Here is an 18,478-nt window from a genome sequence, read left to right as displayed (position 1 = left end):
TGGTGCTGTGCCAATACACTATTTCCCCTATTGTGAGAGAGCTATGAGGACTGTGTGCTCTGCACACACTTGGATGCTCAAGGACAGGGACGGAGGATGTAAGTTCTTTCCAAGTATGCATTCTGAATTCCCTTTCTTAGGGAGCTGCCCCCCACTCTTCTTACCTAAGCAGAGTACCTTGCCCTTCATCTGACCTGCAGCAACAGAGCTTAGGTTCTTAGAATAATGCAGTAGATTCTCTGTAATCTTAACCGGATCTTCAAGTATGTATGCCTCACAACCACGATTTTAGAATCCAATGTATGGTACATCATATTTTCCCTCAGCAATACCTCACTTGCTTGGATACTCTCTTGTAAACACCAAGAACTGCTTTGTCTCTTGATGTGAAATACTTGTTATCTGACCATCATCTAGTGTCCTTCAGCACTTTATACAGTCCACATTTCCAATACTCTGCTTTTTTGATGATTCTGTGACTCACAGACTGGTTTTCAATCAATTTTCTGAATGTTTTGTGCCCTCTTTTCTTTCACTTGTCACTTCTGCTTATAACTTATGCTGTATCTATTATATTGTGGTTCGGCCTTTTTAACCAAGGCATATCCAGGTGGCATACTTGGTTTTCTTTTGTTTTATCCTCACAACAACCCTCTGAGGTAGGTTAGATAAAGAGTAGAGATATGAATTTGGTCTCTCCAGATGTCACCCAGACTCTACTTTTCAGCTAATCCTTTCCTTAACTTTGGACTGATTTTTCCAAGTCTACTAAACAATTCATCCCTCCCCTCCCAGCTTTATTTCACTCATTCCTTTCTATTATCACCACTACTGCTGTCATGAGAGGGAACATCTCTGATGGGAAACCAATTCCCTGTATTACCCAATTAAGTATCTGGGGTGCTGGGTGGTTTCCAGGCTGCATGGGCGTGTTCTAGCAGCAATTAAGTATCACTTCAATTCTAGAAATTATCAATTCCAGAAGGCTAGTCTCAGCCTCCTTCAATGTCAATCTAAACTACACACTCTAATATCTTTCCCTCACCACTTCCTTCCTTGGTCAGCTGTCTCACTTCTTTCACTTCCTTCACTATTTTTTCTCTGATCTCTAGATGACTGCATGGAGCTGCCCCTCCCCACACATCCAATTGACCTTCCCATCTCCTCCACTGCCCTTTGCCCTCCTCTCAACCACATAAATCAACCCATTGTACATTTGAATCTGTTTCCCTTGTAAACATCTTGCCTAGGTCACCATATGTCCATTGAGCAAAGGAAATGAAACCCCTAGTGGGATTTTCACAGCAAAGAAATGCAACCCCATCCAAAACAGTGGAGCTATCAAGTCATCTGCCTTTCAACTAACCCAGAACACTTCTTTCTCATCAGGATAAAGTTTCAGCTTGTTCATCCTCATCCCACCCATTACTGATTTCAAGTACCAGTCTAAAATATCAACAGCTTCCAAAGAATTAGGTGGAAAAGAAAGGTAGAGCTGGATATCATCCATTCATTAGAGACACAGCAGGCCAAACCTCCTGTTGACCTCTATAGTTGATTTATGTAGCCTGAGGGATTATTTAAACCCTGCAGAATCCTGCAGGCCATTGGGCAGAGCAAAGTTACCTTGCACCACCTCCTGAGACCAATCTCCCAGATAGGAATGAAACCATAATTAGACCCTTAGTCCTAATGCTGAGATTCAGTAGGCTACTATGATCGATGGTATCAAAAGCCATCAAGAGATTCAAGAGCACTAGAAGGGTCACATTCTTTCTGTCTAGTTCTCAGTAGAAGTCAATAGCCAAGACCACCAAAGCAGTCTCTGTTTCAAACCCAGCCTGAAGCCAGATTGAAATGGGACAGGGAAATCAATTTCTTCTAGGAACCCCTGACGCTAAGAAGCAACCATCTGCTCAATCACCATGTTTAAAAATGAAAGGCTGGAGACTAGCCATTAGTTCTCCAACATGATAAAATCAGAGGTCTAATTACTGCCTCCTTGAGCATGAACTGCACAACTCTTGCTCTCAGGTGAGCATTTTTTACTTCCCTTACTCACTACCCCCTGGCAGCTCCTATCAACCAGGATGGGATAAGGTCAAAAACACAGGAGGTAGTCCTCCTCTCTCTAAAGATCATATTCATATCCTTGGGGTAAATCAGACAAGCAGATCACAAAGGTACATCATCTGAATATGCATTCATGCCAGCATCTGGGCAATTTTGTCTGCAATGTGGTAAGATTCCAATTCCCTGTGGTTCACTTCCAGTTTTCTGTCACCAGCAAGCTAGAAGTTTCCCCTCCAATTTAATCGCTATCATTTACCTTGTATCATTTCATTGTTATCATTTCCCCTGTTTTTAGAGGCAATTGTGTCAACAGACTGCCATTTTCCTATTTTACACTACCAGCTCAACCAACCAGGTCTCTGTAGGACATACCATGTCAGCTCCCCTTCTGACAAGATTAAATTCTGAATTGCAGCTGTTTCTTCATTTACTGACCTGGATTGGAAGCTGGTTGGGAATCATTTCATCAAGGAAAAATATATTTCCTACATGCAAGGCTATGCTACATCAGGAAAGATCAAGGTGAATCATGGTAAATTGCACTAACCTCCCTCCTCCTTCAGTGTGTGGAAAAATATTTCTAACGACTAACTAGAAAACCTAGCAAGGGAACTTTGCCATTTTTAAAAATAGACGTATATGTATTGATAGTTGCATTTAATCTTTATCTTGGAACTTTTATATTTAACTTTTCACATAATAGAGTCTAATACTTTTAAAACACAAGTTATACGGACAACAGGTCTGCATAACTTTTCTTTCTTGCAAAGTATTACTTACCATTTTAATTTTTTTAATGTCAATAAATGCATGCTCTATTTGGCAGGATGTACTCCTCCAATGAACCATTCCTTCATTCAATAAAATTTGCTACTATACATATCATTATACCATTCAGGAACAACAATGAAATCTTCCTTATGTCTTGTCATATGAACAAACTGACAACAATACAAGTTAAAACTGGCAAAGTAATTCTTATGGGAGTTGTAGAAATTTGACAGTTTCTGAATCATTGGTATTTCCTTATACTGTATATGATATTAATGTAATTGCATGGATGAAATGCAGAAATCAAAGACAAAAAAATTCTACTACTCAGCAAAAACAACAGATATTTACAGAGAGTTCCAGGACCACTACTACTGCTAAAAAGGTCATTTTAGCCATTGTACCATAATAGCCTCCTGAAGTTCACTGAACTCCAACTAACCTAAAATGAAGACAATGTATGTTAAATAGCTTCTCTGGGAATGAAGTTCTACATTGTTCTACATACCAGCTATATGTATATATCAAGCCACTCATGTGCAGCAGCTAATCAGCGGCTTTTAACTGCACTGTACTGACCCATACAAACAGCCACATAGTAGAAGCTACTACAGCCAGTACTACATTAGTCAGATGACTGATGAGCAGCCATCAAAAGATCACAAACATCCCTGGTCAACAGTATACACTGTACCTCAGAGGTTTCTTTAAAAAAAGAAGAGTAGTCTTTCATTGGTTCTCACCATCTCCAAACAAACTTCATGCATTGACCCCACTTCTCTATGTGATTTCTGCTCATGACACATACCTCAGGGTATGGGAAGGCCTGGTGGCAACAACAAACTTTGTTTGTCCAGAAAGACCATTCATGTAGATACCTCACAAAGAAGAAGCCAGCTGTCCTGTATTCAATTATTTGCATTTCCTTTTATACCCAGAAGGCTAGATAGAAAGACTTAGCAGCTGTCTACAGGTAATTGAAAATCTAAGGCTTTAATGATACAATTCATGCTGTGGACAGCAGTAGCAAAAACTACCTCACTCAGGTAGCTGAGCAGCACTTAGTGTTACTATCTAAAATTAGACGTCTCAAACTTTCCTGCAATTCATTGTAAAAGCCTCTGATCTCAGATGCAGGGAAAGTGTCTGCAATTGTAAAAAGAGAGAGATAGGCACACTTGCCATGTTAAGAGACATTCTTTGATTATGAAGTCAGTCTGATACTGAAGGCAGGTACAAAACATGTTGACTTTGAAAGCTGAGTGAGATATCTTGGTTTTTATTGAGGGAATAAACATGTATACGCATATAACATAACAAGCACATACAATTCCTTCCTTGTGGCAGCCTGTGTTGCAATTTCATCAAAGTGGAAGTGGCTCTTCATAAGAAGGGAAGAAGAGTTTGGATTTATACACCACTTTTCTCAACAGTAAGGAGTCTCAAAGCAACTTATAAATTCATTTCCTTCCTCTCCCCACAACAGACACCTTGTGAGGCAGGTAGGGCTGAGACAATTCGTAGAGATCTCTGACTTGCCCAAGATCACCTAGCAGGCTTCATGTGGAGGAGCGGAGAAATAAATTTTGTTCACCAGACTGGAATCCTCTTCTCTTAACCACTGCATCAAGCTGGCTTTCAAGACAAGACAAGTCAAAACAAGTCAGGAGTTACAAAGTGCCCAGTCTGAAGTGCAGGGCATAGTCAAGCGATTAAGCGATCAAGCAAAGACAATTATGATCACATATCTAGGCTGAGTGAACCATTCTCACTTCCAAGCAGTGGCTTTTGTTAGATGAACAGATCTTTTCCTGGTTGACTGCCTATTACTGGGCCTGGGGAAGACAGAAGTGTTACTAGACTGACCCATGGTGGGGTGGGGGTGGGGGGAGGCTTTGATTTAGGAACAGTATCCATCCTGCCAACCCTTGGTGTCTAGCAGTCCATGCCAAAATGAGGAGTCCATTCTCTAAATTGGCTAGTATTGTGTCCCACAAGGACACAATAAAAACTTGTCTGGACATGCTCTTGTCCATATCTGCTTTGAAAAATAACTGTCACACACCCTCTGCCTTGGAAGCTGTCACTTTCCATCTCCAGTCCTAGACTATCAACCCCACGATGACAAAGGACTTGTTAATGTATTTGCTCCAAGAGTTCCTGCCAGTATTGTATTAACCCAAAAGTTCTTCCTCTGACTGACCTCTCTCTAATGACCACCTTATTTACATTGCCATTGTTTTATAGTTATGATTGACTCAGCACTCTGTCCATGTTTAGGCACTCCCAGCTTAGCCCATCAGGCTAAGCACTCAAACCATTTGCTTAACAACTCAAACCATTCAGGGTGATGTCTGTCTCTTATATTTCCTCAGAAAAGCTGGATTCCCCTTTGTCCTGGGAGATTAAGGGCCACTCTACATAGCCCTGAGGGTCCCTTTTCCCCCTATAAGAAGCCCTCTCTCTCAGTACTTCTGTCTGCCTCAGGGTTCAGTTGCTGCTGTATGCCACCTGCTTTCTACCCTACTCCCTTGGAGCCTGGACTCTGCTTCATGGACTCAAAGCCACTTCAGTATCTGGAACAGTATTACCCCTAAGAATACCCCCAGTACCTTCACTATTCCCAACCTATCCCCTCAACATTGCTTATATCCTAGAACTCTGTGTGTGTTTTGACTATTATGTGCTTGTGTACCCCTAAATAAACCTGTTCAACTTTATTTTGCTGTCCTGCATAAGTTCTAAAGCTGATTCTAGTATACATAGGCAACAAAGACCCTGAGCGTGCCCAACCTTTTGCTAAGCCAAGAGTCTGCTCTCACTAATTCCCCCACTCTAAAACAAACAGACTCCCACCATTTCAGGTAACAGAAGGATGAGCTATCGTGAAGACTGCCACTGAGATCATCTATGAATAGCATCTATGAACAGCAACCATTGGCACAACATCTGTGAAGATACAATTGTTACACAGTTGCTCACTTTTAAAAGAATGTTAATTTTCTTTTATATATACTCTCTTGAATTTCTTTACTCCTACTTTTTAGTTTGTTAGCTTGCACCCACAGCCACTAAGGAAAGGTTCACTTAACAGTAACTGAAAATGCCTTGGAGGAAGGCCAGTAAGAGGGAAGGGTTAACTAAAATGGAAAGAGAATGTTCACAGAAAGAAAGATTTCTGACTGCAGCCTGCTATGAAAGTGCCTGATCTTCAGGAAGAGCAAAAAATAACAATATGGAAATCAAAACCAAATAAAACTTGAGAACTTCTATGGCTTCTTGTAAAACCACCCACTGAACTGGATTTATCAGCATCAGTAAAACATAACATTTAGTCACAGTGCTTTTTGCACGTTTTCAAAAAAAGATACTATTTCCTATTATAATATTTCTATAGTATTCAGTATGTATCCAGTGTGATGTAATGGTTAATGTGTTGGTCTAGGAACTGGGAAATCCAGGTTCAAATCCCTACGTGTTGGGTGTCCATGGGCCAGTCACATGCTCTCAGCCCTGACCCTGGCAAATATTTGGATGGGAGATCTCTAAGGAATAGCAGAGTTGTGATGCAGAGGTAGGCAAAGGTAAGCCACCTCTGAACATCTCTTGTCATGAAAACCCTGGTTTCTATTCCCAAATATCAGCAAATACCCCGGTCGCCATTTTTCCGTGCAGTCTCAAGAAGCACCAATGGCTAAAATTTTAAAAAGAAGTAGTTACACAATTTTTAAAGCATCCTCTAATCACATACAAGAGAAACCAGTTAATTTGGATTTCAGATTTAAAAATCTCTTGAATCTGTCCACAAAATAGGCTTGAAACATTGAAAATACCTACTGCTCTGTACATGGTCTGCTTTTTCTGTTCCTGCTATACTACTACTACCATGAGTACTTGACTGCCAATACCACGTTTTCAATTTTAATATACATAATGAGCTCCAATTATGTTGGAAGTGCTCAGCATGAAAAGGGTAATTTCAGAAGATAAAAATAATCCTTTAAAGCTTACTCTTTTTCATCCTGACCTTGACATGGCTGAGTCACCTAATCATCTTGTCTTTTTCACATGACCACATCCCCCTGCAGTACAAGTAAATATGCGGAATTGCTCTATTTTCATTCATAACGAAATGGAGCAAGCCACAAACAGCACATGCATAGCTGGAATATAGAATTAAAGCCTGTTTAGGATTGTATAGTTTTATCAGCTATATTATTTCATTGCCTTTAAAGTAATGTGATGAAAATGTTGCTGATGTTAACAATATGTGGATACAAGGTTGGATTTTTTTTAAAAACTAGTATGGTGTAATGGTTACAGTATCAGACTAGAATCTTCAAAACACATGTTTGAATTCAAATTTTGCCATGGAAGCTCACTGGGTAACTTCTGTCACTAACCTCACAGTCACTAACCTCACAGAGTGGTGGCTATGAGAACAAAAATAGAAGAGGAAGAATAATACTGTATTTTTATTTTACCCCCACTGAGAAAAGTGATCAAAAATGTGATATGGTTCTTCCTGGGCAAACAATTAAACAAATACATTTATAGGTACTTTTCTATACCCTAAATGCTTACTTTGGTCTACAGTTCATGAATACTGTACATATCTTGATTCTTGATTCAGAAAAATCATAGTATTATTGTAACAGAGTGACAGTTTTTCATGCCAAAGCAAATAACTCCTGGATTGTGGGGTGATGTGTGTCATTTTAGGACCTCCAGGAATAACAGATGCAGAATAGGTTTCATTAAACAAATGACCCACGAAGAACTACATCACAGTGGTTGGGCCAATAATACTTAATTCAAGTTGTGTTGTTCAGTTTTAACCTGTAGTGAAATACCACCTGCAGAGAGACAGTATTTCAGCATACTGCTGACCTAATACTGTGATTAATGCTGTGAGCTACACCCAGCCTAGCTTCTCTAATCGCTAGGCCTTCTAATTTATACCATAGATAGATAGGCTATCAGTAGGGAATTATAAGGATTACTTCCTGTTTATCTCTCCTTTGCAGAGCCACTTCTCTGCTTACGGAATTATTATAAACCCTTCAGCAACACTGCTACTTCTGTACTCACTAAGAAGTCTGGCTGCTTGCAACAAAGAATGCAAAACGGTAGCCAAATTATTACTAAATGGTACAGAGCATGATTTTTAAAGTAATACATTTGAATATAATTGCCAAGATCCATCATGTTATTTTGCATACCTTCTTGTATTAATTCAAAATACAGAACTATAGTTTTTCTATACTAATTATCTTTTTTAACATTTAGAATTTGCTTAAACACATCTCCTTTGTAAAAACATGCATGCCAAGATTCTGCTAATTGTAGCATTACCCTTGTAAACTGTTTCCGCAATAAGAAAAATTATTTATGCCTAATAAAAGTTTACTGTACTGTAATAAGAAAAATACTGATATTATTAAAGGCATACAATTAATACAATACAGTGTAACCCGCTATTAGGTTATAGTAAAAACTTGTGAGTGTTTTAACAGTTTTTCATAACCACATTATTACTTCAAGCTGAAATTAAATAAACTTCTTTAGTTTCTCATCATTTCCTTTCTAATATTTGTTTTCAGTTTCAAACTGGGTTTCAAAAAGAATAACTTGTCAAAATGATTCCTGACATTTTGCTGTTGTGCTCTATGATGATTAAAACACAAATGCTGCTGATGAAACATAATAGAAGACATAACATAAGAAACATAACAATAAATCCAATGATTTTAGATTTAAAAAAGAAAATTAGTATAATCATCATACTCATCCCTAAGTACCCCAGACATGTTGTGTTTGCTTACAATTCAAGATCTTCATAGTTTCACACCTTACTCTCTCTCTCTCTCCCCCCCCCCTTCCAATACACTGTGCAAAGAGAAGGCTATTCTAAATAGTAGAAAATCCTGTATTTGATCATGTCCTGTTTTATTTACGTGTTCACATACTGTCAGCCAAGGAGGAAAAAAAAATCTTTCTTTTGTCATTCCTCCTCCCATAGAAAATGCAAGATGTCTTGTCATCACCAAGAGAAATATGGTTGGATTTATAAATATTCCCAAATAAATATCTGAAATATAATTATCTATAAATATAAGATGCAAATCCCTCCTTCCTCCTCTCTAAGAATGCATCATCAGAGTAAGTACACATTATTGGATCAGACATGGATAAGGATCTGCACATGCACTTGCAAATGCCTTCCTCTCTGCAGTCTAACTATAATTGCACTTGTTAGCCTGTTATCCATTTTCTTTTCCTTCAACCATTTCATCCAGAAGACACAGGCATCGTGGCAAGCACATCCGATGCAGATGTAGAATTTGAATCACTGTATTTTTTAGCACTTGTAGGAAACAAAGTGATACAAAGGCTCAACTGATTTGTGTTCTAAAGGCTCTTTTGGACAAGTTTATTTTCACAGAGATTTCAGAACCTGTAAAGCTGCCATTATAGCAGGATCATTTACCAAAATTTGAGGTGCGTAGATTCAGGGAGACGGGTTTGCTTTTCCCACTTAAGCTTTCCGCTTACATGCATTTCAAATGTTTCTTTCCATTTTGCCAATCAAATTCAGTTACAAAGAATTCTAACATACAGGTCCCTATTATTTTTGCTTTACTGGGGGTCTTTTTCGAGTCCTGTTCACAAGGAATACAGAAGACCCATCACTATGCTTAGGAAACTGCAAGGGAACAAATCCTATTAGAAACAATCCCATCATCAATAACTGAATACAGTTGGATGAAAGCCAATTAAAAAAACTTCTGCTATTCTTAACTAAAAAAAACTAGCATTCAAATTAGATCCATGAACTCTAATCAGTTATTTTAAAATGACATTTGTTAATCTTCTCTCTCACTATTTGCACAAAATCCCAAACCTAGCAAAGGCAAATGAGAATTGAAACTGTTACTTATTATCTTGATTCACTATGTTCAGTTGTGAAGTTTTTATCTTTTTATGACACTGTTGAGGAGAAATATTTAATTCCAATATATAGAAATGATACATTCTCAGCAACTTACTTTAAATGCTATGTGACTGGCTGTCAACAGAACATTTGACTGTTTCGAAAACAACACTTGGGCAGGACAAATTTCTTCCAATATGTGGTATAAAACCCCCTTCTTTGTTCAGACTCTATTACACAAATAGTGCCCCTTGCTTTAAATACAAAGCGTACGCAGAGATCCTCTCCCAGCTGAGACCTTCATGAAGTTATTCTTACTGATACATCTTAGCTCTGACTGTAATTATGTCATTCTATAAATATCTGTATTCTACAGCAGAACTATTCTACAGCACCTTTGAAAGCACATCTCCTTTATCCTCACCATTCCCCATCCCACGCACTTTTCCCTTATCAGGCCAATATTCTGGTACTTACACATTTTTTCGTTTAACACTTGGTGACAAAAAGAAGTAAATAATACAATCCACTGTGACCAGAAATATATGCTTGCTCAGTTTTCAGATCTCTTTTGTGGATAAATATGGCCATAGCAGGACTATATTATTCATGGCGCGCCTGTTTTTTAAAAAAATTAGGTAAAGTTTTTGAATAAAGGGAAATCTGCAATAGATGTAATGCATGCTGAATACAAAGGAAATGTTTCTACTGTAATTTGCTCATTAGTAGAACTATAAGAAATAAGGTACATATTAAGACCACAACTTCGACTGAAAATATCTAGCAAAAAATCAAAGTATTTCAGAGAGACCAGAGAGGAGGAAAAACAGCAGGCTAAGTACAGCAGCAGTGAGAAAAGTAAAAGCTACTCAATGTTGATTACATAACACTGCACAATCAATCTTCAAAGATGGCTCTCAAAGATGGGAAATTACAGTTCAGGGCTAAACTCAGCTGGAGTAAAAGGGCAAGTGTTTTGTCATACATAAAAGATGCAGAGTACAATCTGCAGTATGTTCTGGCTCTCATGCTTTATAGACGAAAAAATGTTTCCGAAAGGAAATGCTCAAAGAGAAGTGGAATTTTCCTCTTTGAAACTTTTTCCTTCCGGTGTGCAGACAGACAAAAATAACTGTCTAAAGGAATTCATTAAAAAGATCCTTGTTCTAGCTGGGGCTATACCTTCCAATCTAATACAGAGATAGCAGCAACATGCTGAACATGACAAATGGAATAAGACACCTTATAAAGATGTATGTTCCCTACCACACCACAAAATTTCAATGTTTTGGTGATTCTGGACACTGTGTACAATAATAAATAGCAGCATTATTTGTAACATATCCTGATAAAGTGGAATTACAAATAAATACTCTGCATTCTGTACATCGTTCATGAGATAAACTATTGCTGAATCATGGATGAAAAGTACATTAAACAAGAACGGTTAAATAAAATTTAATGATGATGTGGTTAAATTATGAATTAAATATTTTATGACTTCTATTAATCTCTTGCTCTAAATTCAAATGCACTTTTTAGAAAACATCGTATTCAGGTACGGCATTCAAAAAACTGACTGAATTCAAGCAAAACCTTTTGCTTTCTTTTAATTTTGTGTTGTATATTGACCTTATGTTGGTTTATATTGGTCTATATGACCATAATAAAGATTGTGATAGTCAGCCTGGTAAATGTTGTGATGTGACATCACCTCATTGCTGTCATTCATATATAAAAGTCAGCATTCATTATAACCTCTACGTCAAAATGAAACAAATAAATTATGGTGAAGAAGACAGAAATGCAAAGGCAGACAAGATTTTCTGAACATTTTCTCTTACATGTTATTTATGCTCATTGCTTTCCCACAGCATTGCTTGCTCTAAGACGATGCTGCAGGCAATGCAGCAAGATTCACTTTGTGATCCTTAGTTTCTTGAGAAAAGTGCTGTGGAGACTTCTATAGCTAATGCTGACATGTCTCATGCATATTCTTTAAAAAGCCCTAAGGGGAATCTCTCCTTTTAGAAGACTGTGTCCCACATTCTGGTACAATGAATCTAGCAACTCCTATAACTATTCTCTCTGTCTCTTTTTGTTGGGGAGGGGGGGGGGGAGAGAAAGACCTTTGAAATATAAAATTATATATTAAAACATTATGGGATTTTTTCCTCTCTTTTTTTTACTCTCAGTGGCTCCATTAAGTTAAACGACATGATTCTGAGAACAGATATTTCTTTCCCCTTTATGCTTGAGATGAAACAAAACATTGCAACAAAGTACTTATGAAATATGAGGAGGTTATTCCTCAGGAGAACAATTTCATTTAGGAAAGCTGATTTTCTCTACAGATCCTTCCCAAGATGGCCAAGCAGGTCTCCAGATGTACACTGAGTGGATGGTTCAGGCATTGCACTATGTTTGCCAATCAAACATCAACCTCTAGGTTCAGAAGACAGACAGCCCTTTTCAATTAATAGGGCAACAATTATTACAGTTTTGTCACCAATGCCTCAACAGAGGAAAAGAGGGGGGAAAGTTTATACAATAAAAATGTTACTTCTAAATTTATTCTACTTACATATATACCCACACTAAAGTTGGTCTCACTCGTCTCTTAAATTGCTGTGCTGAATATTGTAAGAGGAACGAACTGGTAATTAACTATGGAAAAACCAAAATAATGGTCTTCGCTAGAAGACCCCCTAGTCATACATGGACCATCAATAACAGACCCATAGAACAAGTTAACCAGTTCAAATATTTGGGCATAACTCTTACCAGCAACCTTAATTGGGCAGTACATAGGAAATTAGCACTCGCTGCAGCTAACAACAGTGCCCTAGCAATTCAGCGTTTCTTTTTCACTGTGGGCCACCAGTATATACCATCCGCATTGAAGGTGTTCAATGCTAAATGCGGCTCTCAGCTCCTCTATGGAGCACCAATTTGGATCGGAGCTATAAACAAAAATATAAACACAGCCCAGTCCCGCTTTTTCCATAAAATTATGGGTTTACCAAATTGTAAGCTTCATGGCGCAGCCCTATGTTTAGAACTCAAGTAAATATCATATGCCACAATGGCCTGGTTGGAGGAACTGTCAGATACTGGCCACAAGATCCACTATTTGCAGGATCGCCTCCAGTTTGCTACACCTCATGCTTTCCGACTATGCAAATTCTAGGTATTGAAATCCAGTTGAGGGAAAAATCAACGCTTCTTGGCTTTTCATTAGAGTCATTAGCCCCTCTTTCCCTAAGAAGCATATATAGCTGCTTGAAAAAACAAAGCATATTAGAACAAGAGTATCGGGATATGATAACGGCCATGGTGAAAACGCGGTTCCCCCCTGACCCCTGCTTATTCCAATTGAACAAGGACACATGGCCAATTATTTACATTGGATCACTCTCAACCCTAAATTAAGAAGAGCCTTAATCACGGCCAGATTCAATCTCACGCCTTCTATGCTGCTCTATGGCAGATATCAACAAATTGATAAACAGAGGAGGCTATGTCCATGCATCATACTGTAGGAGACACTCTCGATCATTTCATTGTGTAAGGTTTGCAAAAATCAGAATGCTCTAATCAATCTGCACTTTTCCCATTTCTGTACAATAATTTAACTTATGCTTTTAAGATACCTATGCTTTTGAACAACATGGATCCCATTAAAAGTGCGAGAATGTAGCAAAATTTCTGCTAACGATAACAGACGCAAGTCTAGATGAATACCAATCAATGTCTATGTATTATGACCACATATAGCCAGCAGTAATTTTTCTAGCTTCTATCAGTATCCAATGACGTTTAAGTGAGTCAACTTAGCTGAAAGAATGTTTTATAGTTACAGAAGGACCATGTATATATTTTAGTACCAGTGTCTATGACTGTGAGCAATGGTGGGCAGGTTTTGTATGCTTGTTTTGTATGTTTATTTTATGCCAATAAAGGCTTGTTACTTACTTACATATATATAAATCCTTCTAGAATATAATTAACAAGCTTGCAACATGCAAGCGACATTTCAGAGATTCTTTTCCCACAGCATTTGGCATTACCCATCCCAGCTTTTCTTTTAAAACCTTACCCTACAAATCTTGTCTTTGTACCCAGAATGGAGTTTGGTCCCTACTGCTTTATATACATGGAATGTAATCTGGATAATGAATCAAGGATGTTTTTATGTTTTCCTATTTCAGAAACAGGAGACTGCATACCTAGTCTTCTAGCCCTTATATGATTCCCAAGAATACAGAGTTTTACAACTCTTCTGCAAAATTAAAGCAGACCTCTCCAGGTAGGTGAAGGATGCTATGGAAGAAAATTGCAGAAGCTGTCCGCTAAATTTATCTGCTGACCAATGATGTTTAGGACATGACCCAGTTAATTTGACTTCATGATGTATAGACATCTTGGCTATTTGCATCTTGGCTATTTGTTTTTGGAAAACTCCAGAAAAAAAAGCAGTGTTCTGATTAAAGTTCCAATCAACATGACAAAAAATATGAGGCCATTGTCTCTGAGTCACAGACCTAACAAGGGCCTAAACTTCATAACATACACCTCAATTACAACCAAGCTTCAGTAAGGGTAATGATCCAGAATTATACAAAAGTACGAAGAACTATGACAATTTCATAGGGGTATATAATCAGTTCAATAGGCAGCAGGAGTTCACAGGAATGCTGTTCTCTTACAGTCTGTCAGGAAAACATCTATATAATACAGTAATATCCATCCATCCTTTCCATCCAGTAGAGAAAAATATCTCCAGGATTGACATTCTGGTATTAATTATTCTACCTATATAGCATTTAAAATGTAAATGCTAACAATTCGTGCAGAATTTTCACAGACTGGGATGGAGAGAATTGGGTGTTTAGTGTAGGTTAAAAAAATTATGGCCATCTGCTGAAGTTACATTACTTTTCATGATGTTTCCACTGCAGTCTTTTTCTCAAGAAGCTTGAACAGATGGTTGACGCACCATTGTCTACTTGCTTGTATCCATGAAGGTAATATACAGCCTTTTCAAATCCTTAACAACATAGCCTTGTGTTTTCTGTAAGTGATTTGTCTGTAAAAAGAAATTTAAAATAATCAGAGTTTGTCAGAATTTTGTATTAAATAGAAAAATGACAGACCTGAGGAAGGTAAACAGCAGTTTTTAGTAATACCTTGATACTCTGGTAATAATGAACCTATTTATATGTGAGTATGCGACTTTTTAAAAGCGAAAATAAAATATCCATAATCATATTCCATATAGTCATATTCCAAAGTTCTATGTTAAAATGTCTTCTGGATTATCAGAACTGACCTGAATCCTATCTACAAACTTTTAGAAAGCTGTGTTGAAAAGAAAATTGGTAAATAAATAGCACAGAAAAAGAAAATATGTAATATACTGAGAAACTAGTAGCTTAGTTCAAAGGCTAAGCCTGCAAACTTAACTACTGAGTGTAATGAGATCTGTGCCTTTAAGAATAAGTTGATGGGTGGAGTTAAGAGAACCAGGCTGGGTGAATTCTTTGCAGAAAAAACAGGTATCCAGGAAAGGGTGCCTCCTCAAATGTAAACAGAGAAACGCGAGAAGAGCTTACTGCAAGCAAACTGTGCAGAGAAGAGTCTTAAGGTCAGTGTTCCATGCACAATGGGCCTTAGGTTGCCATCTTCATGACGGACTTCAAAGATAACTTTTGCTATTTTTATTACAGTCTAAAGGATTTGTTAATACGGAACTCATAATTTAGTATTTATTGAATAATCATGTCCCTGAAATCTCAGTGGTGGCTGGAAAAGTTTTAGGGGAAGTTTTAAAGTTAACGTTAAGTTTTAAAAATATATTGTTACTTTCTCCTTTTTCTATCAATACTGTTTCCCATTTAATTTTTATTCCTGTTGACACTTTGTAGTGTTTGTTATACATATGTTTCTTCATTCTGATAAGCCAGTAAATGTTTTTTGTGTGTGTGCATATGCTATTCAAGTATGTCTCTATAATATGAAGGGGTACTTCTGATTTATTAACATTTATTACAGAGAAGAGCTGTTCACACACATATGTTCTTCCAGACCAACATTTTTTTGTTCAACTGGGGTGCAAGTCAAGGGATAATTCGGACACCAAAATAGATAAAATTTGCTGCTGTATAAAAGGGATTACTGTTAATAATATCCATGTTTCTTATTGGTGTTTGTTACAAATAGATTTCCACTGTGTTTTAAATACCACACCTTTTAGATAAATGTTTAACAGCCCAATCCACAGCCTTGGGCGGCCAGGAAGAGTGCTGCTGCAGCCACCCTACCTCACCACCTCCAATGGACAGGCAAAACCCCTCCCCCAAAAGGACTTAATGGATTTATGTCATTTGAAAGGGTGGCATAAGTTCAAGCCTCAGCCCACAGCATGACTGTCTGTAAAGTCAGGGTAGAATCTGACGAATGTCGGCTCTACCAGTGAGAATACCTCTGGCATGCCTTCCAATGGCCGATGGGACCAGTGGCAGCTCAAAAGCACTGATGTAGCACCTAGCACCATGTCCAGGCATCCTAGAGTGCCATGGTGTCTGCTCACCAGCATGTTTGCATCTACTCCGGGGTAAGTCCTTGAGGATAGCAAATCTGCCAGTTTGGGCCTGTGCCACCTCCACAGGACAAAGGAGCCTGCCACCTCCACAGGACAATTCGGTCCTGCCTGGATTGGGCTATTAGATACCCAACAAACAACACATTCCATAATATCCAAAATATTATATCCCAAAAGAGAAAGTTGTTCCCCAAGGTATTTTTCAATGGGAATAGATTTTATATAAGCCTTTACTCTCTCAGGGTTGGGTTTGGAGGTTTTTTGGCTGAAAATAAGCTCACCAAAAACCTAGTCAACTCTTTGCTTTTAAAAGTATCAAGAGCACAGCGTCAGTGGTGGACGGCCCTAGAGACATGGGATACCCCATGGGTTCCCCATGTCCCCGGGTGCACACCTTTTGGTCAAACTGAACCACCAACGAAGCTCCCAGTCCTGCCTTCCTTGGCTGCAGAAGGAAGGACTGGGAGCCCCGGCAGCCAGCTCAGGTTCTTGCCTTTAGCTGGAGTCACAAAGCTGAACAGGCCGCCAGGTCTTCCAGTTTTGTCTTCCCTGGCTGGAGAGGGCAGGACTGGGAGCCCCTACCACGGCTCCTCCTCCCTGCCCAGAAGCTGGGGCATGAGGGAAACACGCTCCCTGGCTTCTAGGCAGTGAAGAGGGGCTGCTCAGTTCCTCCTCTCTGCCTAGAAACCGGGTGCGAGGGAAACTTACTCCCCTGCCACCCGGAGGAGTTTTTGCCTCTGGGCGCCATTTGGCCCTGGTACACTCTGCATAGCGTGGACAGTTTACCAGAGGGCTATGATCTTTACTGTATTTATTCCAAAGCAAGATTTATTTATTTCCCCCAGATAAGTCTTTAAAAAAAGAGGGCCAATTTTATTATTATTATTATTATTATTATTATTATTATTATTATTATTATTATTATTATTATTATTATTATTATTATTATTATTATTATTGGGTTTATAGACCGCCCTCCCCCGAAGGGCTCAGTACAAATTTACATTTGTACTCAAGCAAATACATCCTTTCAAGCAAATACAGTAAGATTTCAAAAATGTTTTCATTGTGAAGTGTCTTCAAAAGATCTAACATGATAAAATGTATTTAAGACTAGAAGTCAAGGGTGTCTATCTAAATCAGGGGTAGGGAACCTGCGGCTCTCCAGATGTTCAGGAACTACAATTCCCATCAGCCTCCTACAGCATGGCCAATTGGCCATGCTGGTAGGGGCTGATGGGAATTGTAGTTCCTGAACATCTGGAGAGCCGCAGGTTCCCTACCCCTGATCTAAATGATGTGATTGGAATATTTCAGTGTTTTCTTAGCATGATAGAAGAGTCCCTAGAACAAAAAGTGTCCTTGTCATACACTTTAAATCTTTTAAAAACTTAACTTCTCCACATTAGTTATTTCCTCCACAATATCAAAGTCACAGTCAAGATAGTTATGGTTTACCTGTATGTCAATATGGTATAGCAAAACACTTTTGAAATATCACTGTGTTTTCTAAAGCAGTTTTGAATATCATTCTGGGTAGGAAGTGTAATCAACAAGCTCTACTAAAAGAGCTCTCTAGAAAGTGAAGTTTAACTGGTAGACTCATCAACCAAATCTTTTGTTGATTCAATGCAAGCAGGTAACCAGTGACTGCGAAGAACAAATCTCTTATTTTTATGCTATAATAGCTGTGCTGTGTATGTGGCAACAGGGAATTAAAAATATGCTCTTTTCCTCAAGTGTGGACCTTTTTGCTCATTAAATTAAAACCTCATATCACTCCCAAGGTTTGAAAAAAACCTCATAGAGTATAAATAATTTTCAAGTTCAATTAAATGTAATTGATTCATCATCTGTCTTCTTCCTAATCACTCAAAAAATAATTGCTTGGTATTACTATTAAAAAGTAACACAACATAGTTATATACCAGTATTGAAAGTAATGCATCCTCATTTAAAAAAATATATTGAAGAAACAAAACTAAAACTGAACTGAAAGTAAAAATGCAGATTTGCAAAAGATTCTGAAAACTAATTCCTATACTGTAATGTACTGTCTGGAATATCTGCAATACCATGGATTGAAGTAAGGAGCA

The 18,478-nt window shown here is 38.2% G+C and overlaps 1 protein-coding gene across 6 annotated transcripts in view; it reads right to left on the bottom strand.

Annotated features, from left to right (window-relative positions):
* Nucleotides 1–18,478, bottom strand: part of DLGAP1 (DLG associated protein 1) — a 388,995-nt gene that overhangs the window by 277,932 nt on the left and 92,585 nt on the right. For 3 of the 6 annotated variants that reach the window (XM_048508637.1, XM_048508636.1, XM_048508643.1), the window contains one exon: nt 14,717–14,867. The exons of 2 other annotated variants lie outside the window; for them this stretch is intronic. The gene's annotated coding sequence lies outside the window, so the exon portion shown is untranslated. The remainder of the gene's footprint in view (nt 1–14,716; nt 14,868–18,478) is intronic. One more of the 6 variants, XM_048508638.1, reaches the window with a different exon arrangement.

Source organism: Sphaerodactylus townsendi, linkage group LG09, assembly GCF_021028975.2.
Source record: "Sphaerodactylus townsendi isolate TG3544 linkage group LG09, MPM_Stown_v2.3, whole genome shotgun sequence".
Classification (NCBI taxonomy): domain Eukaryota; kingdom Metazoa; phylum Chordata; class Lepidosauria; order Squamata; family Sphaerodactylidae; genus Sphaerodactylus; species Sphaerodactylus townsendi.
This window is presented reverse-complemented; position numbering and strand designations above follow the sequence as displayed.